Here is a 12,962-nt window from a genome sequence, read left to right as displayed (position 1 = left end):
TTGCCGGATTCGAAAACGACCATGTTTGACATTGTTCACACACGCATTGCGTGTGCCCATCCGTAGCCATACCAGGGTATGTGATGCGCCAAGACACATACTTGCACATGATTGGTTTCCGTGGTCTGGATACTATGGTGTGGCAAGGTTTAATGTGGTATGGGCCTACTGACCGCCAAGTCTTTGAACAAGGTACATTCACCGATCGACGATATTGTGAAGTTGTACTCACTCCACACGAGCGTCTATCCAGGGGTGCATTCGGTCCTGACTTCACTTTCATGGAACAGCACAAGTGAAGGATCACTTGGAATGAAAAGATATTTGTTGAATGGACCGACCTGTCCTTTCCGCCGACTTAAATCTCATCGAGCACGTGTAGCATGAGGTGGGCAGCACTTCCACCTGCACCAACCACCATCCAATAGTTGTCGACCGCATTCGTGGATGTATGGAACGCCCTACTAATTACCAATTTTGCATTGACGTCCGTGATGATAACATACCTTGTAAAGAGCTGTGTCCTGCTTTTTATAATGCGTATGAGACCATCACAGACGGCGGTCACTTCATTGTAACAATTGCCATACAATAGAAGAGTCATTTCTGTTTGTCCCATTGTGTACTTCATTCAGTTACCTTTTGTACTGTACTGTAGTAGATCCCTCTATTATGTTCCAGGTCCCATCGAGCCACATTATGTGATCAAAAGTAACCGGACACACCCAAAAACAAACTTTCTCATATTAGGTGCATTGTGCTGCCGCCTACTGCCAGGTACTCCATATCAGTGACCTCAGTTATCATTACACATCGTGAGAGAGCAGAACGGGACGTTCCGCGGAACTCACGGACTCCGAGGTGGTTGGGTGTCAATTGTGTCATACGTCTATAAGCGAGATTCCCAAACTCCTAAACATCCCTAGGTCCACTGTGATGTGATAGTGAAGTGGAAACGTGAAGGAACACGTACTGCACTAAAGCGTACAGGCCAACCTCGTCTGTTGACTGACAAAGATCGCTGACAGTTGGAGAGGGTCGTAATGTGTAGTAGGCAGACATCTATCCAGATCATCACACAGGAATTCCAAACTGCATCAGTATCCACTGCAAGTACTATGACAGTGAGGCGGGAGGTGAGAAAACTAGGATTTCGCGGTCGAGCGGCTGCTCGTAAGCCACACATCAGACTGGTAAATGCCAAACGACGCATTGCTTGGTGTAAGGAGCGTAAAGATTGGACGAATGAACAGTGGCAAAACGTTACGTGGAGTGACGAATCACGGTACACAATGCGGCGATTCGATGGGAGGGTGAGGGTAAGGCGAATGCCCAGTGAACGTCATCTGCCAGCATGTGTAGTGCCAACAGTAAAATTCGGAGGCGGTGGTGTTATGGTGTGATGGTGTTTTTCATGATGGGAGCTTGCGCCCCTTGTTGTTTTGCGTGGCACTATCACAAAACAAGCTTACATTGATGTTTTAAGCACCTTCTTGTTTCCCACTGTCTAAGAGCAATCCGGGGATGGCGATTGCATCTTTCAACACGATAGAGCACCTGTTCATAATGCACGGTCTGTGCCGGAGTGGGAATACTACAAATACATCCCTGTAATGGACTGGCCTGTACAGACTGTTAACCTGAGTACTATAGAACACCTTTGGGATGTTTTGAAACGCCGACTTCTTGCCAGGCCTCACCGACCGACATCGATTCCTCTCCTCAGCGCAGCACTCCGTGAAGAATGGGCTGCGTTTCCCCAATAAACCTTGGAGCACCTGATTGAACGTACGCCTCAGAGAGAGGAAGCTGTCATCAAGGCTAATGGTGGGCGAACACCATATTGAATTCCAGCATTACCGATGGAGGGCACTTGGGAGCGATACATAATGCAAAAGTCACTTCCGTTCTTACGTTTTGCACACCTGTGTCCCCATGTGTCGAGCGACACAGCAGAAGCATGCGTTATTGCCCCAGTCAACATAGGTTGGTACATCATAATTGCCGTCTTCGTCGTCATCATCATCATTTGACATCTGCTCCCGAATAAAGTTCTACTCTGGAACGTTAAACCAATTACATTCCTCACCCAAACAAATAAATAACAGTAGTAGATGTTTGATAAAGTCCTCTACCCAACTTCGGTAACTGAGTCGCATTACACATTTGTTATCTTTTCATTCTCTCATGTCCTGCCCACCTTCATTTTCATTATGCTCGCTAATCTCACTATCGTCCCAGTCTGCTCTGAGTTCCAAGATCTTTTCTGCCCCTGTTAGTAACTCTCGACATGCATCTCTCCATCATTTACTGAGCAACGCCCAGTTTCTGAATCGTTCTCCAATTTCAAATTCATGTTTCACTGCCGGAAGTCAAAACTGGCATCAGACATTGATTGCTAAATATCCTTTTCAGACGGATCGGTATCTTAAGTTTCAAATCCATGTTTACTTTACGAAAAGCACACCAACTCAGTTTGGGTCATCTGCTTGCTTCATGCCGCTGCAGTCACTGTGGTCAACTGTTCTAAACAGAAAAGCTCATTGGGCATCGCTCGCTGCACATTCTTGCCATCCCAGGTTACGGGAACGATCTTTCCCCAGTTGAATGCTAAAGAGGCGCGGGGATTTTAAATTGATTTTCTATGCAGTATCAGGCCCTGTACGGCGTCAACGTTCTTATTTGCAGAGGGATCCGAATTTTCTTTCAGACTGGGAAAGGTGGGATGGTATCAGAAGATTAATAAGAAAGGAATAAAGGAGTAATACAAAATGGAGATAGTTTCTGGAATTAGAATTGAGCAAAATTCAATATTAAGCTGATGGCAGCCTTCACTGGTGGTACACGACGTCAAACGGCTCAGAGAATATGTACTGACTAATAGCCGGGTACACAGGACTACGATCGTGTCGCAGACAGAATGCTGAAACACGAGAAGCAGATCAAGGTGACGAAGGGGACGGATGTGGTGAATCCAACATCACTGCTGGCGCCGCGATACTCGAGGCCCATGAAAAAGCTAGCGGACTCGATTGATATTGCTGTGTTCAGTTGTAAGTAATGAACAGCTGAACTGCTATTACTGCTGAGGCTAAATAGCTGTAGCAAGACGTGGTCGCGGATGGTGACGGGGCTGCAGCTGTTGGTCCATCTCAAAGCTCAAGCTTGGTGGATAGACATGTCGTAGTCCAGATCTTTTATGGGGTGAGTGGCGCCAAACTTCAGTCTTATTCCCATTTCAAAAGCTGAAGACACGGCCATTACATGTGGGGCCAAAGGACCGAGCCTCCCTGTTGAGACATAGTGACTGACTACAGAATTTTTCAGATAGAGGTTTCCTCCACTGGCGGAGACCCAAGCATCTAAACAGCAGTTTTAACTGAATCGCAACGTATCCCACGAGAAAGAATACGGCCGTTTGATACATGAGCAGTTTCTAATAGTTTCTGCCATTTTGAGGAAATAATTAACTACTCTCGAAAAGACAGCACTCGAAATACGTATCCAGATCTATGTTTCTCACTATGTAATGAAACATCATCAGAAAGTTTATTTTCTTTCGGAAACTGCAAAGAATTTCAAATAACACGAAATAAAAGTTATTGAAATAGTATGGATATACTGATGGGTTGTTCATAACGAAATTGTCGTGAGCTGGTCACCTGACCGATTGTTTATCAATACCTACTCGACTTTTTCTTTGCTGTCGGCCTTCTGTAATGCCCACTCCCGCGTCCCGATACGTGGCGATCTTGGAAAGGTCTGTTTTGTTGCAATCGTCACTATGTGCAATATTAATTTCGATGAACTCATTGCGACTTAGTTTTGTCTTAATATGGATGATTTTTGGGCATATTTGCAGACTTGACCTATGTAGTTCTTCCATTCTTCCTGAAGTTCACCTATATGGAGAGAAATAGTTGAAAGCGAAAGTACTAGGGAAACTGTGCAAGAATAGTAGGATGTAACTGCTGTTACATGATTTTTAATCACATAAATTTCCATGAGGAATAGTTGACGGATTACACCCTGAGCATAGAACAGTTATTTTAGTAAAGGAGGGGTTCATTAACACATATAACTTACCCTCTCAAATGGGTAAAATTTCTCACTGCTGTGATAAAACACAATATAAGGTATGTTGTCGTTGTTGTTGTGATCTGTAGTATAAAGACTAGTGTGATGTAGCTCCCCATGCAATCCTATTTCTGACTGAAAATCGGAGGGTCTTCGGCCACTCGCCTATGCAATAAAATGGAATACTTACAACCGTTCGCCGACCGCGGTGGTCTAGCGGTTCTGGCGCTGCAGTCCGGAACCGCGGGACCGCTACGGTCGCAGGTTCGGATCCTGCCTCGGGCATGGGTGTGTGTGATGTCCTTAGGTTAGTTAGGTTTACGTAGTTCTAAGTTCTATGGGACTTATGACCTAAGATGTTGAGTCCCATAATGCTCAGAGCCATTTTTGAACTTACAACCGTTCTTTCGTTGTTATTTATTATATAGCTAAAAGTACACTATCTTCTAGTTAAGATATTATATAATATGTAATTATATAATGAATAACATCAAAAGGGCGGCTATTTCATTCTCGTCTCTTCAGCTCCGCATAACTACAGCGTTCCATATTGGTTTCAACTATGTATTATACCCTGGGTTCCCCTACCATTTCCAACATTCAGACTCCCCTCCTTCATTAAAATAACTGTTCCCTGCTGAGGATGTAATCTATCAGCTTCTCCTCATGGAAATGTTATGTGATTAAAAATCATGTAACAGCAATTAGGTCGTACTATTCTTGCACAGTTTCCCTACTACTGTGTTGGTTCTTTTTATGTTATGTATTTTGGTATTTATATGATGTTATGAAAAGTTGGAGGTAGTATTGTTCTGCCTGCTTCACAACTGAAAAATTATCGACTTGACGTCATTGCCTTTGTTATGGTACTTCTCGCAGTTAGTTTGACCAACACGCTGTTTTTATACCAAAAGAAACCACCAGCACACACAGTCACGGCCCTGTGAATAAATTTACTGCCTCATCAACACATCTAGACCGCAATAGACAGGTGATGCTGTACTGTAATGTATCACAAATAAAAGCAGAACACACAGTGTACAAGATATGTAGCTATTTAATGAGTGATTTGTTCGCTTTTGTGAAATTGTAATACTGAGGAGCTTCACGCAATTTCCGTTTAGCGCGGATTAACAAAATTACTGGCATCTCGTTATATTAATATGGTTCAATATTAGAAAAAGAGACTACTATTACTGGTTCAAAAGAAGAACCGCTAATCAAGAGAAATCTCGTACATTTATTTCTATTATTTGTAAAAGTTAACAATCATTACAATATTTATTACGACTCTGGACCATTATCATTTAGAATAATGGCGTTGACCTCTGTACCACAGTACACCTACGAAATTTGCATAAATTATTTAAGTCACTCACTTCGTGAGTATATGATCTGTTACAGTAAACCATTAGCGACATTTTTAAGTAATATTTGATTGTATTTAGACTAAATATTACGTGAAACTTAGACGTTTTCGTGCCTCATGACAAATGGCTTCTTACACAACCAAGAAACAAAAGGGAAGTCAGAGCGATCCTTTATCAAAAGGAACAGAGATTGCAATAACACTCGCAATCATATTAGCTGATTACATATTCTTTGTGATTTTTCTGCGATAATATTTATTTCGTTACGACCTCAGTTTTGTTATAGTTGCGAAGTTCTTCAACATTATTTTTTATGTTATGTGCCGTACCGTCACAGTACCTCTCACTTACAACAATGACGTATTGAGAAAACAATTGGGCTGGTGCGTAAGTTCGTAGCGTTTTTCCACATAAGTTCTATAATTCAACAGATACAAATAATAGAAACTTCAGTCATAAAATATGTGTTTTGCTTAACTATTTACAATAGGCTGCCAACACTGGGGTAGCTTTTAGATTCAGCGGCTGCAGAAATGACTTGGTTTTGAGAATTCGGCGAACCGTGTTCGCTGTGCATTTTCATCTGGAAGGAAATCTTCTTAAAGATTGTGAATGCGGAATGACTTCCCAAACCAACTCCTGTATAGCGTTTTTTGTCAGTCTAGCAGAATGCGGGCAGACGTTATCGTAGAGTAGCATCACTTCACGCAATCTTTCTGGTCGTTGTTCTTTTCTGCGCCTGCAAGACGCCTCAGTTGTTCACAGTGAATGTCAGCAGTGATCGTTAAGCCTCGGGGAAGCAATTCGTAGTACACCACACCGTCACTCTCGCACAAGACGCGTAACATTATCTTTTGCGAATGAGCGCAGGCCTTTGTACGGCGAGTTTCTGCTTTGTATGGGTTCAACCGTTTCTTTCCTTTCATTATGTTAGCATAAAGACGCCATTTATCGCTAGCAGTAACGATACAGGATAAGTATGGTCGGTGCTGTTCGCGAGTGAATTGGTGACGATCAAGCAGAGATGCACATATGACCACTCGCCGATTTTTGTGACTGTGGCGTAGAGCAGCCGGTACCTACACTCCCGATTTTTGAACCATCCCCGTCTCATGATGGCAAAATGGCACAGTTCATCACAGATGCCACTTCTCGAGTACAATGACGTGGACAATAGTGGGTTGATACACTTAAACCATCTTCATCAAACCTCGAAAGTCTTTCTGAACGTGGAGAGTCGCTTATGCCAAAAAATGAAAATGAGCCTACGACATTGTGGGCGGGGAGTCCCCCATTTGAGGATGTTCGGCCGCCGAGCCCAAGTACTTATTGCATTGGACGCCAGATTGGGCGACTTGTGCGTCGGAAATGGGCATGAAATGATGATGAGAACAACACAGCACCCAGTCCCCGAGCGGAGAAAGTCTCCTACCCCGCCGGGAATCGAACCCGGGCCCCTTGGCGTGGCATTTGGCCGCGCTGTCCAACCAGCTAACGGGGGCGGCCGCTTATGTCAAAACGCTTCGCCTTAAGACGAGAGAAACATTTTCTTGCCGTTCTCTGTCCAATGGCACTATCCCAATACAAGGGGCAAGTGTTTCTGGCTGCCTTCGCTATTGTCACCCCTCTAGTGGACTCTAGCGGAAGACTATGTGGGAAACACTCTTATTTCTCCATAACCCACTCAATTTTCTAGCATCCACAATTTCACTCACTACACATGACTAAATGCCAATACGTAAACTTACATAGCAACACTGAATTGCAAATAGAAAAAGACAATCGATAAATAAGCTCGAATCAACCGGAATACCCATATGCAAAAGAAATACTGTTCGAAGTTATGCAAAGACCTTACGTCGGCTACGTTTAGACGTGCAATGGCGCGCCTGTGCTCTTTGTGACGGCTGTGGCCTCGACCCAGATGCTTTGAAGTTTTGATATCAGCGGAGACCGGGCATTAACATCAGCCTGCGTTGAAGGCTACGTGGTCAGCCAAGTACCGGCCAAGATGCGAGAGCGTCTAGGACCACACAGGTCTCCGAAATTGCGCCCTCAAAATTTTAAGGCGGCCGCACGTAAGAGGGCGGGCAGGCAAAGCCGCGGCGCAAGGCAGCTCATTACACTGGCTGCTGTCCTCCATCTTGTGGATTCTCTCTGCAGGGACTATGAATATTAATGACCTACGCTTTAGAGGGAAATGTACGTGTTGCTAATGCGGACGTTGCCGGCGAAGTGATAATTACGATGTGGCCGGATGGAGCACGGTGTGTCAGATAAAACGTTAAGGGAAAACTTCGTTAGCTGCTTACATCATGGATTTAATATTGTCGTGGCACTTCGCAAAGGTTTCATTACACCACGGCGTTGAGAGCGTTGACAGTGTATACTCTCTATGCAAAAATATCACCGATGTTCTCTATAGCCCTCGTCTATTCTCTCAGAATATAGCTCTATACGTATCGTATACGTGAGAAATCCACTGTTGTTGGGGTACTTGTTCATTCGTCTTCTGTTAATATGTCTTCTCTTCCTCCTACTAACTCTGTCGGTCCATCACCTCCCCCTCCTGTCTCTTTCCATATCCTTCTCCCTCTATATCTGTCAATTTCCTCCTATTCCCTTTCCCTCTCTCCATCTCCTCTCCTTCCACTCTGTTAGTCCATCTCTGCATCCCCTCTATCTCTGTTCACCTAACCTCTCACCGTCTCCCCGCTTTCACCACCAGTCCACCCAATAAGGTGGCTGTTACCATCATTTCTTTTCAGATAGTAAGTAATATTTTAACCTCCCCACAAAATTCATCCACATTTAGTGTAACCCCAAAACGGAAAAATTCCTAAACTTCTCAACAGTAAAACCTCCACTGTGGGGGGGGGGGGGGGGGGCAAAAATTTGGCAGCGATGGTGAGTCAATTGGACTTGCCATGAGCAACAAATTTTTCTATAATCTAATTAATTAACTAAGTCTACAGTCACAGAGTATATACATTATTGATAAGTACAGGACATATTAACTAATGAAATAGAGTGGACACGCACTGAGTACAGAATATATCAAAAAATTACAAAAAGTATATGCAATGAGTACAAAAGATATTAGCAAATGACAAAGTGCACGCGCATTGTATAAGTCTTTAGCATTTTTACATAACATATCATGAAGTGAAATAAAGTGCACATGCACTGAATGCAAAATATATTAACAAATAACATGAAGTGCACATGCACTGTATAAGTCTTTAGCATATTTAGGACGACTGACCATATTAACAATTGAAATGAAGTGCACACGCACTGTAAAAGTCTTTAGCATATTTCAAGAACTAGGAAAGGAATGGGAAGGATTGCATCATGGTTGTAGCACAGTAGGTTGCACGTAGTAGCACCGAAAGTCCATATCTTTCTACAGAAGCACAACACCAAGTGAGACAATCTGAAGTTCTCTTCCCTGAAGTATTTATCAGTGCAGCTAAGACACTTAAATGTTGTATTAATATTCAATGTTATCATTTTGGTAGTTCATTAGGCACACCAAACAGTAGGACCATAATGACATCTCCATCGTTCAAGGTGGTGGACAGCTTGATACGTCAACACCACATTCTTGTAGAATTCATACTCTTTCACCAACGGAGAATTAGTGCAAAAACCAAATATAGTGCTCTGTGATCATGAGGATGGACAGGACAAACGGATATTGCAGTAATTTCTGTTAATTAGGTCAGAAGGTGAAGGATATTAAGTCTTATGCTAGTCATCATTGAGAATTACACTAGTCTATCAACCGATTTGAGTAATTGTTGGCACTCATTGCCTAGTTACTAAACATTTCTGTACTATGTATGGAGTATTACAGAATATTATTCATAAGTCATCTGATTACAGTAAATATTGGCACTCATTGGCCAGTTACAAACCATTTTTATGCATTATTCAGAAGTCATCATTCAAAGCAAGAGTTAATTAATGGCATAGCATTTATACATAATTCATCTAATTATAGTAATTATTGGCATTCATTGGCCAGTTACTAAACATGTAGCAAGTATTGAATATTACAAAACACTATTCATAACTCATCTGATCACGGTAATTATTGGCACTCATTGGCCAGTTATAAAGTATTAATATAGTTTTACAAAACATTATTCAGTATTATTCAGAAGTCATCATTCAAAGCAAGAGTTAATTATTGGCATAGCATTTATAGAGTATAACAAAAATATTATTTATAGAAATTATTGGCATAGCATTTATGCATTATTAGAAAACATCATTCAGTATTACTCAGAACTCATCATCCAAGTGACATAGGATATATTTAAAATGTAACACACTGTAACTATTAGTCAAGGTCTGTGGTCCAATAATACACAGATATAATGGATTCAATACATCTGAGAAATTTGCATTACATTTAGGACCAGAAATATATCTTAAACTGGGAGCAATATTTGGTTGTATACCGGTAAAAGCTGGGACTGGTAATAGATTTTTTTGTGCTAGCAATGCATTGCGTTGGGATCGATAATTTCTGGGGCATGAAAATATATGCTTTTGACTTATTGCTGGAAATAAGGATTAATAACGTCATTCGTCATGAGTCAGCTGTAGCAAGGTTATGAAACAAGTAGAGTACATGTAATCACATTCATGAATGATACACACAAATGGGTAAAAAAAATGCAAGTACTAGAACAGGTTTAATGACCAACTGCTTATAGCACATTAATTTCATGTATAGCTTCTCCTGGAAAAAATACAAAATGGATTATTGAGTTGAAAGAAGAAACGCATATTATGCTGAAAAGTAGTGAACTTCGAATTAACAGGTAATGAAACGTGTACTCAATATGTATGTACTCTAGCTGTCCTTTCCAAAACATTCAGTCATTGTACCATGCGATGTAAGACATACTGTCAAAACGAACTGCAACAAATACTTAAATAACTACATAGCATCTCTTAACTAATAGTAAATATATAAACGTCATCATTATCATCATCTGCAAAGAAAAACTTCATTATTCATATTACCATAACTTCATCACTATCATCACCTGCAAAGAAAAACCTCATTATTGATATTAGCATATTCTTCATATAATTATTCATCATCATTTATTATCATCTGCAAAAAGGACACTTCATTATTCATTATTCATATTACCATTTACTTCATACAACTATTCATACTATAGAGTTTCTTATTTCTAGCACATTCCATCACTAAAACTAAAATGTGTAGTTCTGTCTGACAGCTTGCTCAATCACCTCGTATTCTGAAAGAAAAATAATTAGTTAAGAGTCCTATCATACGATGTGTATAGTATATTCTGGTTAATGCTTGTTAATTCTGATCCATTTACTCTTCATGACAAGATATTGCATTTTCTTTCGTTCATTCCGAAGGTGAATTTCCCATTTCATAGTAATCCACCATGGTTTGTTTAATTTATTTCTTGTACACGTTATTGGTTTCTGAAATGATGAATAAGGATTAATATCTGGCATTTAAATCATATACCCATTAGATAAAAACTTGTTTCTAGTGATACAACTAAGCATACAGCATAGCATGACAGGAAACGTATTAGGTTAAAAACATAGACAGTTTTCAAGTGCAAAAAAATGTACACACATTATCATAATGTAGTGGCAAAAAGTGTAGAATAGTCAAGATATTGAGATATCATAAGAAACAATATCAAAGTCAACTGGTGTTTGTTGTATCTTAAAGATTACATAGTGCATACAGACAAAAATTATACTTTCGATAGGAAAACATTCATACATAAACAAAAAATGGAAAATGAGCACGGTCTGATATATAACGACAAGAAAAGCGATCTGCTAACCTTACATTGCTGGGCACTTGCCAAGAAAAATATGATAATCATCAGTAAGTGTTCATATAATTATCTGCAAATGGCATTACAGTGTGATGAATCATAAAGTATATTCATTCAATAAAGGGTTTAATATTGGAAACATGGTGATTGCCTTTGCTTTTCCTGGTTCTCAAAGTTTCTACGTGCACTACATTAGGGTGAGGAATGCATCGTATTCTATATGGACCTGCGTATAGATGCTCAAATTTACTGCATCTACTCTTTCCTCTGTTGGATAAATAATGTGTACGTACTAATTTCTTCTGTCCAACATGAAAGTCACGGCGTGTACAAACCTGTTTTTGCTGTCTTCTCCGGCGCTCTGCGGCACGTTTGATGTTGTTCAGCGCAATGTCAATTATTTCATGGTGACGTAAGCGACGAGATGTAGGAAAAGATACTAATTCTTTAATTTTGTTAGTTGGTTCAACATTTTTCAATATAACAGTCGGAGATAGCATAGTAGAATCATTTGGTATGGAGTTAATTACATCCTGGAATGAGAGTATGTGTGTATCCCTATCAATATGTTTTTTATGGCAGTATATTCTACATAGTTTAGCAATTTCTTTCATTAGTCGTTCACAAGAGTTCGAAGAAGCGTGATACCTGGATATATAGATCGGAGAAATGTTTCTTGTTCGTAATATACGTGTCCATATAGGAGATCGAAATTGTGGTCCATTGTCGGAAATTGTTTTCAATACATGCCCTACATGAAATGAAAAATGTTTTACAAATGCATTTGAAACAGATTTAGCAGTAGCTTTGCGTAACGGAGTGAAGGTAACAAATTTCGAAGTGAGTTCAACAGCGACAAAGATGTAGCAAAAACCTCTATTAGTTCTGGGAATCGGACCAAAACTGTCTACAGCGGCCATTTATCTCAATTTAACAGGTACAATGGGATGTAACGGAGGAATATGTGAAGTAGTGTCTGATTTATCTGTCTGGCAGATTTTACATGACGCTGAAACTCGTCGAATACGTTTCTCCATGTTGGCAAAATAACAGTTCTGTCTCAGTATAAGAAAACATTTTCTGGGTCCATAATGTACGTAACTTAAATGAGTATACCAAATTATTTTGTTAACAAGTTCGTCAGGAGTACATAATAACCAATTGTTGCTGTCAGGGCGAGATCGGCGAAACAGAATGTTATTGCGTACAGTGTAATGGTCTCTGATGGTAACATTATTCCTATCTTGCCAAAGGTGTTTAATTTCTTTCCATACGTTGTCTTTACTCTGCTCTTGTGCTATGTCTCGTAATGACGACGAAATGAAGTTTTCAAATGCGACTTGTTGAATATACATGACGCTAGGATTTGCTTGGCAGAAGTTGGTTGCGAAGTCTTGCTGATTGTTGCTGAGAGAACGGGATATAGCGTCTGCTACAACATTTTGTGTACCGGGAATGTGAACAATTGTACAATTAAATTCCTGTAAATAAAGTTTCCATCTGCTTAACCTGTCATGTGTAAAGTTTGCGGAAAGTAAAAACTGTATAGCTCTATGATCTGTGTAAACGGTGGTATGTCTTCCATAAAGAAAATGCCTAAATCTCGTAAATGCCCATACAACACTTAATGTTTCAAGTTCTGTGACAGAATAATTGCGTT

This window comes from Schistocerca nitens, chromosome 1 (assembly GCF_023898315.1).
Source record: "Schistocerca nitens isolate TAMUIC-IGC-003100 chromosome 1, iqSchNite1.1, whole genome shotgun sequence".
Lineage (NCBI taxonomy): Eukaryota > Metazoa > Arthropoda > Insecta > Orthoptera > Acrididae > Schistocerca > Schistocerca nitens.
This window is presented reverse-complemented; position numbering follows the sequence as displayed.